Source organism: Eptatretus burgeri, chromosome 5, assembly GCF_056783735.1.
Source record: "Eptatretus burgeri isolate ZD-2024b chromosome 5, Ebu_testis_v1, whole genome shotgun sequence".
Classification (NCBI taxonomy): Eukaryota; Metazoa; Chordata; class Myxini; order Myxiniformes; family Myxinidae; genus Eptatretus; species Eptatretus burgeri.
The window spans coordinates 76188710-76194709 of NC_140965.1; positions in this window are offsets into that span (position 1 = coordinate 76188710).

Genomic DNA, 6000 nt, shown 5'->3' on the forward strand with positions numbered 1-6000 from the left:
CTAGGTTGACAGTTTATAATTAATGTCGTCCACCGGTTTTCTATTCTTCTTGCTGTGTCCAGCCCAGTTCCATTTCCGTTTTATTAATCATGACCAACATGTCAAATAATTTTGTTTTCCATCTGATCCACTAGTTAATCTTCTTGACCCTGTTGGTTATGCTAAGACGGCATCTTTCCATGTCTTTTCATGATGATCACTTTTTGCTACATCTTCCTTGTTAGGGGCCATATTTCACTGCCATACATCATTGCTGTAAGAGCACACTGATTGTATACATTTCTTTTCAGACACAAGAGCAGTTTGCTTTTTTCTAGTAGTTCTGAATTGTTTTATTATTAATTCTACCCATCCTGCTCAAGTATGGCCCTTCACTGCCTCAAAGTAATCTGTATGCATTTGCATTGAGTTGTCCCAAGTAAATGTAATTTCTGGTTTCTCCAATTTTGTAATGATCAATTTAACCTCTTCCTTTTTTGCAGAGTGTTATGTACAGTAATGACCCAAGACTTACTGTTTGTAAATGTCAATGGTTGAATCAAAGCTTTCCAAAAGCCATTATAACACGGCTTTTATGTCTCCAACTCCGTGCCTCTCTCAGTCCCTCCCACACCGCCAAAACCAACCACCGTCACTTACATTTTCCAAACATGAATTCTCAACATGTAAATTCTAAACATAACACAGAGCAGTTGAATGTTAATTTTGCCTTTGCCATAATTTTTAGTCCCATCTTTGGACTCTCCAAATTGAGCTTTTCCAGTTTGATTTTCAGTTATTCACCAGTGTTTTAAATTAAAACATTGTGATCTGTGAAATGTAGGTGCTTCCAAATTTAGCTGGGGGAACACTCCTTCTTGACATGTTGGGAGCAATCTTGGTAAGATCGTGTCTCCCTGCCTGTCACCACTTTCGATATAGATCTTACACTATTTTGATGCAGTTTTAAGGCCACTGTTCCATCATTAAATACCTTGCATAACATGTTAATACATTTGGAGTTGACATTCAGGTGATGTAGTGCTTGTATGACAATTTATTTCTGCACTGTGTTCCAGGTCAATAATATATACCACATAATTGGAAATGTTGTTAAGGTATATACTGTGGTGAAAGGTAACTGAAATTGAATAAGTATTGTGGTTACCATGGTAAAAGGCACTTGTGCAGCTGCATGCTGGGCACTAAGGAGTGCGGATTACAGGAATGTCAATGTTACTGATAAAAAGGAGTAAGGTGTGGGCTCATGTCAAGTGGCTTGACAATTCACTTGGTAAAAAGGCTGAATTTGTGTTCTGTCGGGGTGCACTGAACTTTGCCAGGGTGACATTGCCTCTGCAAGAGCATCATATGAGAAGGCTTTGATCTCAGCCTTTGGGAATGAAAACAGCTCGGCTCTTTGGCACCAGATGAGCGAGACCACTGTCATTGACCTTGTGCCACACGACCATAAAATAGCTAACCGAGTGTCAATAATTAGGAGGAGGACCTGATGTGATCTGTGAGAGAAGGAACAGCTGCGCACATCCAGTGGCCGAGTTCATTTTTAAAACCCGACTAAAACAGCAAAGAGGTATTGAGAGTGTTGCATGCGAACCACAAGTTGTTCAGAAACTCCAAAGCCATGACTCAAGAACCAGCTGCACCTCTGCAGATGCTGGTCGATCTTATCTGCTGACCGCTTGGGTTGTTGACGAACTCACTGCCTTGATGGTGTCTCAGATATGACATCCAAGCAGGCAATTCCTCTCTGGTCATATCGAAAGGGGAAAGGGCCTGTGTTCTCTTTCTCACTCTTCAGTACTGTCAGTCTGCAGTGTGGTCCTTAAAGGTGAGTAGTGGACTCACATTCATCTGCTTGCTTGGGTGATACCAAGATCATCCTTCTGGGGACTTGCAACGCAACTGGCCGGTTAGACTTCAACCTGTGTGTACTGCACACTCAACGGGGCAAGGCTGCTTCAAACGTGACCACAAATGACTTTGACATCAATTTGTATCCTGATTGGGTTTTATTAAGAACTGGGTACATGAGATAACTTGCTGACTTGAAAGACATGAGTTAATTCAAAACTGCATTGAAACCTGTCATGTGTGTGTAACTTTGGGGAGTTATAAAATCATTGAGTGCGTCTTTTAAAATCATTGTTATGGGATGATATTAAATGGTATTAGTGTTTGAAAGATAGACAGTATGGATTCATAAATTACTGAATAAATATCCTTCTGTTGTGTGTCGTACTTTGGTTTCACCTGGTAAACAAGAGACGGGACATAATATTGTCTGTAAAGCTTTTCTGCCATACTACCCTTCCGGGTAACTTGTGCACTCGTGTTGGTGCTTGGAAGTGCGTAACAACTGTTATAGGCTTTGCAGGTAAAATTCGAAGTTTTGAAGTGAAATTTAACTTAAAGCAAAAACTAAATCAATGCCGAAGTAAAATCAGGTTCAGTAAGGTCAGGTACCATGTAAACCTGTACTAACCTGTTCCATGGTTGGGTTGTCAGCGACTAAACCGTCTCCCCCACCAGGTTTTCTGGTGAGGAGGGTGTTTGGATATGGACACCCAGCAGGATTAAAAACAAAACCTGTCAAAGGGCGGAGGAACTCCTTGTGAGCCAACGGCCATCCATATCTAGTGCCCAACTGTGTCTGCGGACGTCCTCCTGCAGTTGGGTTACTTCTTATTAGGAGGTTGGTGGCAGAATTTGCACTCCGGACACCGTAAAACCCTTCATTCCGCAAAACGCAAAAACGCAAAAAAATCTGAAAACCCACTCCGTGGGGGTACCTCCTGTGCAGCTTCCCTTCGCAGGGCAGCTCACCAGATGACGGGATTGGGGCAAAGCATCCGGGACCCCCAATCTTTGATGATAGGAGGGAAACCATGGGGTAACATCCCTGGGTCAGATTGCGGGAGAGTGTGTCGGAGTGGTGCTGAGGTGTCGTCCACCAGAAGGTGGACTCCTTGGGTTAACCTGAGGCGGTCCCTTCGGGTGGGTGCCTGGAATGTCCTATCCCTAAGAGAGGATGATCACCTGTCTCTGTTATCATCTGAGCTCAAGCGTTTGGACATCGGGATTGCAGCTCTCTCTGAGGTTCGGAGACCGGATTGTGGCGAGATAATGGTGGGTGGTTACACCTACTATTGGTCTGGTCGCTCTGATGGTTACCATACCCAAGGAGTTGCTGTAGCTGTGTCCAATAAGCTGACCCCAATGATAATTGAGGTAACACCGCTCAACGAGCGTATCATGAGATTAAGGATTCGTCACTCCTTGGGTGTCATTTCCCTGGTCTCTGTTTATGCTCCGACTGAGGCGAGTGATCTCACCGTGAAGGATGCATTCTACGCCACACTCGAGTCTGTGGTTGAACAGTGCCCCAGACGAGATACACTTCTAGTCTTGGGGGATTTCAATGCATCGACTGGAACTGATAGGGATGGTTTTGAGGTGTGTGTTGGTCCCCAAGGGTCAGGAAATATGAACCAGAATAGCACTAAGTTCCTTGACTTTGCAAGAAGTCATGGACTTAGGGTGGCTGGTTCATGGTTTCAGCGCCCACAAGCTCATCGCTGGACTTGGTATTCCAACGCTGGCGGTGTGGCAAAGGAGATTGACCATGTCCTCATTGACGGTCGTTGGAGGATGATCCAGAACTGCAGGGTCTACCGGAGTGCTCAGTTCCTCAATACTGACCACAGGCTTGTTGTAGCAACTCTAAAGCTGCACCTTAAATCCTGGAGAATGGTACCATCCCAGCCTAGGCTGGATGTTGGCAAGCGCAGGGATGAGAGAGTAGCTGAGGAGTTTGCGAACAGGCTGAGTGGACACTTGGTGGGTCTGGGTGCTTTGGGGGGTCCTGAAGAGTTGTGGAGCGTCTTCAAGACCACCGTCCTTGATGTTGCCGGTGGATGTCTTGGAGCTCACCGCAGGGCAAAGAAGAATTTTGTCTCTCAAGGGACACTGGATACCATTGACCAGAGTCGCAGGGCCAGGCTGAATGGCAGAGCTGAGCTGTTCAGGGAGCTGAGGCGTAAAACTGTACATGCACTGAGGGTGGACAAGGAGGCCTCTGTGCGAGGAATCTGTGAGGGGGTAGAGCATCACCTGTGCAGAGGTGATTCTCGTCCTGCTTACAGGGGAATTCGCGAATTACGTTCATCCAAGCCCATCCCTCGGAGCACTGCAGTTCGAGCAGAGAGTGGTAGGCTCTTGACAGAGGAGTCTGAAGTGAAGGCCCGCTGGGCCGGTTACTTTGAGCGGTTGTACCAGGCTGATCCCCCAGCTGTCGAGTTGGACGTCAAGGGTGTTACAATCCCTGTTGCTGACCCTCGAATCAACTGTGGTCCACCTTCGCTTGTGGAAACACGGGCTGCGGTGAACCAGTTGAAGCAGGGCAAAGCTCCAGGGATCTGTGGCATCCATGCCGAACTTCTCAAGGCTGGTGGAAATGCTGCACTCGTGTCGTTGCATGCAGTTTTGTGCTCTGCCTGGAACACAGGCATCATCCCAACTGACTGGAAGAGGGGCCTTGTTGTCCCTCTCTGGAAAGGGAAGGGTGATCGCCAAGACTGCAACAACTACCGTGGGGTGACGCTGCCCTCAGTGCTGGGCAAGGTCTTTGCTCGGATAATTCTTGATAGGGTTCGCCACCATCTGCTTGAGCACCAGCGTCCAGAGCAGTCAGGCTTTACACCAAAGAGGTCAACGATTGACCGTATCCTTGCCCTTCATGTCCTCACCGAACGCAGACGAGAGTTTCGGCAGGGGCTGCTTGCAGCCTATGTTGATCTCTGCAAAGCATTCGATTCAGTGAATCGGGATGTCCTCTGGAGGATTCTTGGTCTTCGTGGGGTGCCACCAAAACTGATCGATCTGATGTCTGAACTCTACTCTGGTACTGAGAGTGCTGTGAAGTGTGGTGGTACCATCTCTGACTTATTTCCAGTTGTTACTGGAGTTCGTCAGGGATGTGTACTGGCCCCCACACTTTTCAGCACTTGTATGGACTGGATTTTAGGGAGGATGTCGGAGAGATCAAGTTGCGGTGCATCGTTTGGGAATGTCAAGATCTCGGACCTTGATTTTGCAGATGATGCAGTCATCTTTGCGGAGACTTTAGACATCCTTTTGGGGGCCCTCGAGGTGCTGAATGAGGAGTCGGAGCCGCTGGGATTACGGGTTTCTTGGGTCAAAACTAAGATCCAGGCTTTCGGTGACATCTTGGATGCTGCTGTCCTGTCTGTGTCTGTTTGTGGTGAGGATGTTGAGGTCGTGAAGAGATTCACTTACCTTGGCAGTGATATTCATGTCTCTGCTGGCTGCGAGTCAGAGGTCAATAGACGTCTGGGTCGGGCCTGGGAGTCATGGATTCACTGGATCATGGGGTGTGGCGCTGCCGGTATCTGTGCGGGAGGACGAAAGTCTGAGTCTTCAGGTCCTTGGTACTTCCAGTCTTGCTCTATGGATGCGAGACTTGGACTCTGACCAAGGATCTGAGACGGAGACTTAATTCCTTTGGTACCAGGTCTCTTCGGAGAATCCTTGGCTATCGCTGGTCGGATTTTGTGTCCAACGAATGGTTGCTGCGAGAAACTCGGATGAGATTAGTTACCTGCATAGTCCGTGAGCGTCAGTTGCGGCTGTATGGACATGTGGCTCGTTTTCCTGACGTTGATCCTGCTCACCAGATTCTCTCAGCGAGGGAGTCTCATGAGTGGAGGAGGCCAGTGGGCCGACCACGTACCTTGTGGTTGCAGCAGGTTGACCATCATATCAAGGAGATGGGGATGGGTCTGGCATCTGCCTGGGGGATGGCCAGACGGAGGCCCCTGGAGTACCGGCGGAAAGTAGACGCAGCGACGCGCTGTTCTGGCACATGCTCCCATACCTGACCTGAAGTAAAATAATTGAATTAGAAGAAAAAAAATTGAAGTTTAAATTTGAAGTAGAATTGCAGTTCTTAATTAATCTCGATCAGACTTAGAAGATTGT